Source organism: Mauremys reevesii, linkage group 1, assembly GCF_016161935.1.
Source record: "Mauremys reevesii isolate NIE-2019 linkage group 1, ASM1616193v1, whole genome shotgun sequence".
Taxonomy (NCBI): domain Eukaryota; kingdom Metazoa; phylum Chordata; order Testudines; family Geoemydidae; genus Mauremys; species Mauremys reevesii.
This window is the reverse complement of record NC_052623.1, coordinates 88,226,300-88,236,864: the sequence shown is the minus strand read 5'-3', so window position 1 is coordinate 88,236,864 and position 10,565 is coordinate 88,226,300. Positions and strand designations below refer to the sequence as shown.

Genomic DNA, 10,565 nt, shown 5'->3' with positions numbered 1-10,565 from the left:
TAGCAATGATACAGAGGGCAAGATAGATGAAGAATGGTCATTGAATGAAGACACAACTTCCTTTTGATGCAAGAGAGAAAGACATTTTTCATTCTGCCTGCCGGAACTGAGACTACAACCTAGATTTCTGCTTCCTCACTAAAGACCAGTTTGGAACCCTCCAGTGAGGGCTGGACAGTGCAGAATACATGTTTTGGGCAAAAAATAGGACTGGGAGTATGTGGGATCACCCTGCAATTATCAGCCAAGGCTGGTGGAAGCCAGAGTGTGACTGAAGTGTTGCTGACAGACTGCTGGGATCATCACAGTTGCTGGACCAGGGCTGCAGCTATACACAGATGCTTAGGGTGTGACCTGCATCATTTTAGGCTGTTTGTGAGAGTCTCTGATTGGGAGATACAAGAGCAAAGCATCGTGAGGCTCACAAGGTCATGGGGCAGATGGTGACACAACCTCTCTGGGGGGAGGGATAGCTCAGTGGTTTGAGCATTGGCCTGCTAAACCCAGGGTTGTGAGTTCAATCCTTGAGGGGGCCACTTAGGGATCTGGGGCAAAAATTGGTCCTGCTAGTGAAGGCAGGGGGCTGGACTTGATGACCTTTCAAGGTCCCTTCCAGTTCTAGGAGATTGGTATATCTCCAATTATTACCTCTCAATGGTCTGGATTACACCTTGAAATGTGACAATTCAATCACTGTTATACAAGCAAAAATACCAGGTAATTACTCATATGCACCAGCTTTTCACTCCCTGTGGAGGTGATCAAGTTGCCACTCACATTAAATGATCACTTAGCTGATCTGGTAAAAAAACAAATACAGTAACTATAAATATAGATCTGATATTCAATTCAATCCAATCCTATTCAATTTATTCATAAATGATCTGGAGAAAGGGGTAAACAGTGAGGTGGCAAAGTTTGCAGATGACACTAAACTACTCAAGATAGTTAAGACCAAAGCAGATTGTGAAGAACTTCAAAAAGATCTCACAAAACTAAGTGATTGGGCAACAAAATGGCAAATGAAATTTAATGTGGATAAATGTAAAGTAATGCACATTGGAAAAAATAACCCCAACTATACATACAACATGATGGGGGCTAATTTAGCTACAACGAGTCAGGAAAAAGATCTTGGAGTTATCGTGGATAGTTCTCTGAAGATGTCCACGCAGTGTGCAGAGGCGGTCAAAAAAGCAAACAGGATGTTAGGAATAATTAAAAAGGGGATAGAGAATAAGACTGAGAATATATTATTGCCCTTATATAAATCCATGGTACGCCCACATCTCGAATACTGTGTACAGATGTGGTCTCCTCACCTCAAAAAAGATATTCTAGCACTAGAAAAGGTTCAGAAAAGAGCAACTAAAATGATTAGGGGTTTAGAGAGGGTCCCATATGAGGAAAGATTAAAGAGGCTAGGACTCTTCAGTTTGGAAAAGAGGAGACTAAGGGGGGACATGATAGAGGTATATAAAATCATGAGTGATGTTGAGAAAGTGGATAAGGAAAAGTTATTTACTTATTCCCATAATACAAGAACTAGGGGTCACCAAATGAAATTAATAGGCAGCAGGTTTAAAACAAATAAAAGGAAGTTCTTCTTCACGCAGCGCACAGTCAACTTGTGGAACTCCTTACCTGAGGAGGTTGTGAAGGCTAGGACTATAACAATGTTTAAAAGGGGACTGGATAAATTCATGGTGGCTAAGTCCATAAATGGCTATTAGCCAGGATGGGTAAGAATGGTGTCCCTAGCCTCTGTTCGTCAGAGGATGGAGATGGATGGCAGGAGAGAGATCACTTGATCATTGCCTGTTAGGTTCACTCCCTCAGGGGCACCTGGCATTGGCCACTGTCGGTAGACAGATACTGGGCTAGATGGACCTTTGGTCTGACCCGGTACGGCCTTTCTTATGTTCTTATGTTCTTATGATAAGAAGCTGCTGTTGCAATATACCAGAGGGATTATTTTAAATATTTTCTTTTTCTTATGATCCTACCACAGGAGTATTAGAATAAAAGTGGCAGGATGGACTACAATTCTATTAATTCACATATAACTAACAATCAGTGGCTAAAACAAATCAAAATAGGAGGTGGGAATTGACCAAATTAGGTGGCTTTATTTCTTTAAAGATATTGACAAAATCCAGTGAACTAACTTCCCATCATCATCTGTTATGGGACTTGAAATGAAGGGAAGAGAATGGTAACAAGGACATAAATGTATAAAAAAGGAGGCCCACAGCCTGCTAATCAAAAGTGTATGTGTGTGTACACATGCACAACATATGGTGTTGTGTAGGAGGATAACACTTGTCTTCCCACACACCTTTCTAACTGTGGTGTGCTGGAAGTGGAAATGGGACTGTCAGTTTTCCCTGGATCCTGGGTAGAGAAAGAGAAGCCATTGTCCTGAACACATGGGGGGCCGGGAAGATGTAAGGAATGGGGTTTAGTTAAGCCACAATTTTATGAACTTAACTCATCTGGAAACTAATTGGCAATCATAATAAAGTGCAGGTCTTGATTCCTTCCTTAATTGTTTCCACCTGCTGGAGAGCGCTTCACCCTTCCACAGCTGGTCTCAGCACCAATGCTGTAACCACTCCCCACTCCCCATCACTATAAGTTAGGCACCACAACCCCATTCCCCAATTTTGAGGTTGAACTGTCAGAGTTTCCCTTTTCTCCTGGAACAGGTGGAGAGCTAGATGCAACAGGGAAATGTGAAAGGGAAGAAATTTACTGCTTTTGAGTTAGAAAGACCAAAGGAAATTTTAGATGCAAATTAGAATACTTTTTATGACCTAAAACTCAAACTCTTTGAGCCTTTTTCTTTAAAAAAACAAAAAACAAAAAAAAACAAAACAAAAAAAAGGCTTTAGCTTTCAGAATGAACCCAGCAAATTTCAGGCCAAACCAGTTTTGCGAGCCAAAGTTATAGTGGGGCTAGATACAGCAGGTATGATGTACCTGTCTGCAACATTAACTATCATCTCTCCATAATAGGGCAAACTGAAAACTTACCATCTGAGATGTTCTTACAGTTCAGTTCATAAAATGATATCTCTAGAAATTTTATTTCAAAATACCATAGACAAGTCCCTTCCACTTTAGTCAGTCAACAACTAAGAATCATTCAACTTCAAGCATTAGGCAATAAGGATGCCAGCTTTTGTTGGATGAATTTGAAGAGTGGATTTTTTTTCCCCATGAGCTGAGGTACACGCCATTCCAGAAAAAAAAATTAACTTTTCTAATTTAAAGTACTTGTACAGTTTGTGGTATATATTAGGTAACGCCAATATATCTTACAGACATGCTGAGAGAACATTACTGGACCTGATTCTCCACTGCCTTGAACCTTCTCATTTACATCTTTCTCATCTGGTAATGTTTTATACCCACTTTGAACAGGTTTAACTTACTCCACAAGACCAGATGGAATCAGAGTCTATACAGTGTACCTAGTTTTTTAGGATATTCAAAAACATGAGGATGAATTAGTTATTTAATATATTGGTTTGATATGGTGGGCATTGGTTGTTTCTCAGACATGAGACATTTGCAAGCTCCATACCTGAGACAGACTATTTGCTGTGGGTGACATGTTTGCGGATGGAGCCAAAGATTTGCCCACTTATCACTCCTGCCTGCCTATCCTTCACCCATGTGGATGAGGAAGGGAATAATGATTCTGCAATAGACACATTCCCTCCCAATTTAGATATGGGTAGTTTTATCCCTGTTTGGGAGTTTAGCAAGGGTTACAATCTTTAAGTTTCAATACTAACATAATTGTCAAAGCATATCAATTGAACCTCATTCTTTGCCATGACATGGGTCAGTGTGGTTAATTTGAGTGGTATTGCCTAGAAAATATACAGCAAAAATCTGCACTTAGTTACACCCATGTAATTTCATTGAAATCAGTTGGGATGCACTGGTAGTGATGGCCAGTTTATTCCTTTGTGCAGTTCAGCTGTCTTCAGCAGAGTTACATCAGGGATTAACTTGATTTATAGACTTTGCTAGATTTTTAAAAATGTTGCAGGTTTTTCAGTTGCTAAGCAACTTGCTGATTTCAGAGAAAATAAATCCTGTTTTCCCCTCCGTATATAAAATAATCCTTTCAAGAATTGTTTTGTAGTGGAATCTTACATGTTTGAGTTCTAAAGCAATTAGTCCAGCACTGGATTCTTCCTTAATGGACCAGGAAATAATATGATTGAAAGGCGCAGCTTGCCTGAAATACAGAACAAAGTCTTTCACTGAGTATCCCTGCTGAAAACAGTCCCATGGCAATATTTTCTTCCAAAGTGTTTGTTTTGTAAGATGTAGTTAGGCTGGAACAATTATACAGAACCATTTTTTTCGTATTGCTCAAACACAGGGTTATGTGTTCCAAAACCTTATGTTGTGGTAGTGTGGGACTGGGGCGTAATAGCCATACCAAGGTGCACTGAGCTAGGGAAGTGGATTTTTAAGTTAGGCAGGAAATGGTACAGTTTGACAATTTAGACTTTTTTGTTAAAATGAAATGAGGAGATTTTTCAGAACTGATCCTTTCCCATGAACAGTTCTGGTTTGGACAAATCAGAATTTTCTATTGAAAAACCATTGTTGGAAAATTCCTAACCATCTTTAATGGATTCCACCTTGACTCAAGCAGGGGTGGATGACACTTCTGGGGCAGGCCTGGTGTTCTCTGTTTACAAGGAGGCACACTGTTCTAATACACCATGCAATAGCTTGGTGTAGCAGCCATGGAAGGGCTGGACTGAAAGCTATGAGCCTTAGTTCTAGGCCAATGTCTGGATTTCACCTCCCCCAAAGCCTAGTGCTTTCTCAGCAGATAACTTGTTTCATCAGCAGCTATGTGCAAAGTGATTACCATCTTAGTAAATCACCATAAATGACAACAAATATAAAGCAAAAGCTTTAGTAAAATTACCATAATGGTCTGATAAAGATTTTGAATTAATCTGTGATGTTCTGTCCCTTTAAATATTTAACCCCCCCCCCCAACCCAGTGAAAAAAATCTCAGGTTTTGCAGTTTTGCAGCCAGAACAATAAAAGTTGCCATGGCAGCTAGCTGTGCTTAAAGGAGCTCCTCCTGTCTGTATCACCGTCTCTGCTGGGTCCAAATATATCATTTATAGGGATTTATACACCCAAATGGTGTCCAGAGCTGCTTCTTCCTGAATAAGAAGAAAGAGTAAGCAAATACTGTAAAAAAGGGTGATGTTCACCTAGAGATACAAGGTGACAGATTGCTGCTTTTGCTGCTGGGACAGCATGAATCAACCAGATAGAGAGGGGGCTGTTGCCCAGAGCTATTACAAACAAAACTGCAATGGGACCTCATCGAAGCAGGCAGACAGAGAAACAGCTTAGCCTGCACTGTGGGTCTGTAGTGAGGAGCGGGAGCCCAAGTACAGCCAGCCAAAGGAAGAATTCTCCAGTCTACAGTGTTGGCACTCAGCCAGAAGAGGCAGGTCAAGCGTTGTAACAAACATGACAGTTTCCCCGTGACAGAGAAGACCAAGTGGTGAAGTCCAACAGGAGAGCAGAAAAATGGCAATCTTTGTGGGCAATGTTAGTGAATTCGATGACAACCACAAACAACGGGTGCTATAGCGCAAATGTTTGGAGCAATTTGTGACCTGAAACACCATTCCACATGAATGAGTTAAACCTTGCTGACAGTGATGGATCTGAAGGCACATGGCCTGCTGAAGGACCTATTGTCTCCAGCTGTGGCTGAAACTATTGTACAACTACTGTAGCAATCCAGGAACATTTTTCTCATACCCCATGAATGATAGGAGAATAATATCAGTTTTATTAATGATTTAAGAGAAGTGGAGAATCAGTTGCAAAGTTAGTTGTTGCTACACAGAAGTAGCCAGAGCATTGTTAGTTTGGACAAACTCTAAATGATGCCCTGCATGACGAGTTTGTCTCTGGATTATGCAATGACTAGATCTAGAAAAAGTTATTGCTGTATAAGTGGTTTTATTAAAAAAGGCTGTTGAAGTAGCAATTGAAATGGAATCCACAGAGAAGGGTGCCTAGAATTTAGTATGAACAAAAAGTTCATCTCCTGAAATGGTGAGGCAGAAGACCCTTGGAAATTTCAGTGTGGCAGTTGTGCATAAACTATGCATTCTGAGAAGGATTGCTGGACACACCAACTTATTTGCAGAAAATGCCAAAAGAAAGGACACATCACCAGTAGCACAGTTCAACAACCAGCAACACACAGAACTGTCCATCCAAGAAGATACCCATTAAGACTGAATCTAAGAAAGGCTAGAATTCAGAATGACGTGGGGGGGGGAACACTCTAGTGACACTGACCAAGATCTAGCACTACACATGTTAGCAGAAGCTAGAGTAAGAGATGGCATGAGGTTCCTTGATTGAAGAAGTCTTTGTAAGAATAGAGCTTGATACTGGACTTGCCATTTCACTGATTTCTACATTTACCTATCACCAGACACTGTCACAATTTCCTCTGGAAGAAACCTTCATGGTTTTGAAGACTTATATCAGAGTAAGTTAGTCCCAAAAAGGATACTCCAAATCAGGGATCAGCATCCTTTGTCACGTGGCCCGTCAGGGTAAGCACCCTAGCGGGCCGGGCCAGTTTGTTTACCTGTCGCATCTGCAGGTTCGGCCGATCGCAGCTCACACTGGCTGCGGTTCACAGTCCCAGGCCAATGAGGGTGGCAGGAAGCAGCGGCCACACATCCCTCAGCCCGTGCCACTTCCTACTGCCCCCATTGGCCTGCAGTGTCGAACCATGGCCAGTGGGAGCCACGATCAGCCAAACCTGCCGACACGGCAAGTAAACAAACCGGCCCGTCCTGCCAGGATGCTTACCCAAAGGTTGTCAAACTCTGCTCCAGATGAAAGTTCAACTAGGTGGACATACAGTTATTCTTACCCTTGTATTTGATTGAAAGGAAGTATCCATCATTATTTGGCAGATCTTGGCTTGAGAAGCTCAAGGTAAATTGGACTGAGATCAAAAGGATCATGAAAGCACCTTGAAATCTACAAGAAATACTGGACAGATACATCAAAGTTTTGCAATAAAGCTGAGACAGATGAGCAACATGTCAGTGAAGCTTGCTGTTAAGTCTGACAGTCAGCTGAAAGATAGCAAGCCCACAATTGTGCTTTACGTTCTGAAGCCTCTCCTAGAAGCTGATTTGGACTGTTTAGTGAACATTGGAGCCCTGCCACTAGTTTCAAACACTCATCATACCTGTGATCAAGAAGAATGGCTCCATCATGAATTTGCGGAGATTTCAAAATGACACTGAATCCAGTTTTATGTGCAGACCACTACCAATCTACTACCATTATCCACTACCTCGGACTGAAGATTTGTTTGCTACTTATAGTGAAGACAGTATTTCAGTAAATTGCATTTCCTCAATGCATACCTACAAATGAAGATTGTGAGATATTTTTGAGATGCCAAATCAACACACAAAAAGGTTTATTTTGTTACAACAGGTTTCCTTTCAGTATCACACTAGTACTTGCCCTGTTCCAGAAAGTCATGGATGGGATCCAGTAACTATTGAATGTAGATTAATGCTATTTGGACGACAACCTTGTTACAGGAAAGAACCAAGAGGATCAGCATCATAATTTGGATGCTGTTTTATAACATTATGAAGATGCTGGATTGAGAGTACATCAAGAAAAAGTGAGTTTTTCAAACCTTCACTTGAATACCTTGGTCATGTAACTGCCACCATGAGCTTAAGGACATCACCAGGGAAAGATATGGCGGTTCTTGATGTGCCACCGCCAGAGAAAGTGTCACACTTTTATATTCATTGTTAGGAGTGCTTAACAATGATGGTAAATTTCTGCCTAATCTGGCAACAGCATTGGAACCTTTATGTGAATTTACAAGCAAAGAAAAAATGGAAATGAACTAAAGAGTGTGAATGTGCATTTAAGAAAGCAAAGAAATTTGACATCGGCCATAGTTCTTACAGACTTTGATGCTTCACTACCACAGCAATTGGCTTGTGATGCTTCACTATATAGCATGTGTGCAGTTCTTTTCCACCTTTTTCCTAATGGCATGGAGAAAAATGTTGCATTTGCATCATGAACACGCTCTATTCCTGAGAAGAACTATGCACAAATACAGTGAGAAGTTCTCAGCATTATCTATGTGGTAGACATTTTACTTTGCTGCTGGATCATCACACATTTAGTTTCAATTTTGGGACCAGAACAGGGAATTCTGTCATTAGCTGCTGCTTATATGCAATCATAGGCATTGATACTTTCAGCTCATTCCTATAATATTTAATTCCATAAAAGGATTCAGATGCCACTCCTGCCATTCCCAAGCTCCCATTACCCAAAGCAACTCCAGACAAAACATTGTATCCATTAATAGCACAGACATCAACAAAGAAACCCCTAAGGATGATGTGCTTTCTCTTTTGTGAAGGGAATGGTATCAAAAGGTATAGAGTTGGATCAAAAGAATCCTCAGTTTACAAAATTCATGTCATGTCAACATGACTTATCTGTGAATTACAGTTGCGTCTTATGCGGAATGCTAGTGATCATTACCAAATCACTCCAATCTCGGGTTCTAGAAGTTCTTCATGAAGGTCATTGTGGCATTCTACAGATGAAGACTATAGACCGAAGTCATGTCTGGTGGCCAGGGATCAAGAAAGGTATTGAGAAGAAAATGAAGTGCTGTGCTACATGTCAGCAAATTCAGCATGATCCTGGCCCAACTTGTCTACACTCTTGGTTATAGAATCATAGAATATTAGGGTTGGAAGAGACCTCAGGAGGCCATCTGGTCCAATCCCCTGCTGAAAGCAGAACCAACACCAACTAAATCATCCCAGCCAGGGCTTTGTGAAGCCTGATGTTAAAAACCTCTAAGGAAGGAGATTCCACCACCTCCACAGGTAATCCATTCCAGTGCTTCGACACCTTCCTAGTGAAATTTTTTTTCCTAATATCCAACCTAAACCTCCCCCACAGCAACTTGAGACCATTACTCCTTGTTCTGCCATCTGGTACCACTGAGAACAGCCTAGTTCCATCCTCTTTGGAACCGCCCTTCAAGTAGTTGAAGGCTGCTATCAAATCCCCCCTCACTCTTCTCTTCTGCAGACTAAATAACCCCCGTTCCCTCAGCCTCTCCTCGTAAGTCATGTGCCCCAACCCCCTAATAATTTTTAGTTGCCCTCCTCTGGACCCTTTCCAATTAGTCCACATCCCTTCTGTGTGCTCTGTGTGTTGGGGAGGGGGGAAAGAGGACCAAAACTGGACGCAATACTCCAGGTGTGACCTCACCAGTGCCGAATAGAGGGGAATAATCACTTCCCTCTATCTGCTGACAATGTTCCTACTAATGCAGCCTAATATGCCATTGCCATTGGCCCTCTTGGCAACAAGAGCACACTGCTCACTCAGATCCAGCTTCTCTTCCACTGTAATCCCCAGGTCCTTTTCTGCAGAACTGCTTTGTAGCCAGTTGGTCCCCAGCATATAGTGATGCATGGAATTCTTCCTTCCTAAGTGCAGAACTCTGCACTTGTCCTTGTTGAACCTCATCAGATTTCTTTTGGCCCAATCCTCCAATTTGTCTAGGTCACTCTGGACTCTATCCGTACCCTCTAGTGTATCTATCTCTCCCCCCAGCTTAGTGTCATATGTGAACTTGATGAGGGTGCAATTCATTCCATCATCCACATCATTAATAAAGATGTTGAACAAAACCGGACCCAGGACCAACACCTGGGGAACTGCACTTGATACCGGCTGCCAACTAGACATCGAGCTGTTGATCACTACCCGTTAAGCCCGACAATCTATCCAGCTTTCTATCCACCTTATAGTCCATTCATCCAATTCATACTTCTTTAACTTGGGAGACCATATCAAAATACCATATTGTGGCCTTAGATTCCTTGGACACATATTCATGTGAACTTTGCTGGACCATTAGAAGTTTATATGTTTTTGGTCAGAGTTGATGCCCATTCGAAATGGCCAGAAGTTTACAGAACAACTTCTACTGCAGCTAGCAAGACCACTGGACATCTTTGTAACTTGTTTAGCCAATTTGGTTTTCTTTTACAGTTGGTGAGTGACAATGGACCTCAGTTCTGTTCTGAAGTTCCTAGCTTCAAAAGAAATTCTGCACACATGCTCTGTTCCATCCCATCAACAACTATAAACTACAAATGAACTAGCAGAATGCTTTGTACAAGTACTTGAGCATGCCTTAAAAGTTAATGAGTCTATCTTAAATCATCAACAGAAATTGGACAATTTCTTGCTTGTCTACAGGAGCACACCTGATGCTACTACCCAGGAATCACCTGCTACTCTTTTCTTGAAGTGATCTTTGCATACCTGTTGGGACCTGCCACATACTCATGATATTGCCTCACATGAAGCCAAATCCCAAGCTATGCAAAGTGATTGATGACATGATACTCTTTTAAACTGGCAGACTTAGTGACGACTCATGATTATGTCTGTG

The 10,565-nt window shown here is 41.5% G+C and overlaps 1 long non-coding RNA gene across 1 annotated transcript in view; it reads left to right on the top strand.

Moving 5' to 3' along the window:
• The first annotated feature begins 529 nt into the window (after positions 1 to 529).
• LOC120387778 overlaps positions 530 to 10,565 on the top strand; it is a 33,016-nt gene continuing 22,980 nt past the window's right edge. Inside the window, exons 1-2 of the long non-coding RNA XR_005590334.1 lie at positions 530 to 717; positions 3,327 to 3,399. This is a non-coding gene — a long non-coding RNA (uncharacterized LOC120387778). The remainder of the gene's footprint in view (positions 718 to 3,326; positions 3,400 to 10,565) is intronic.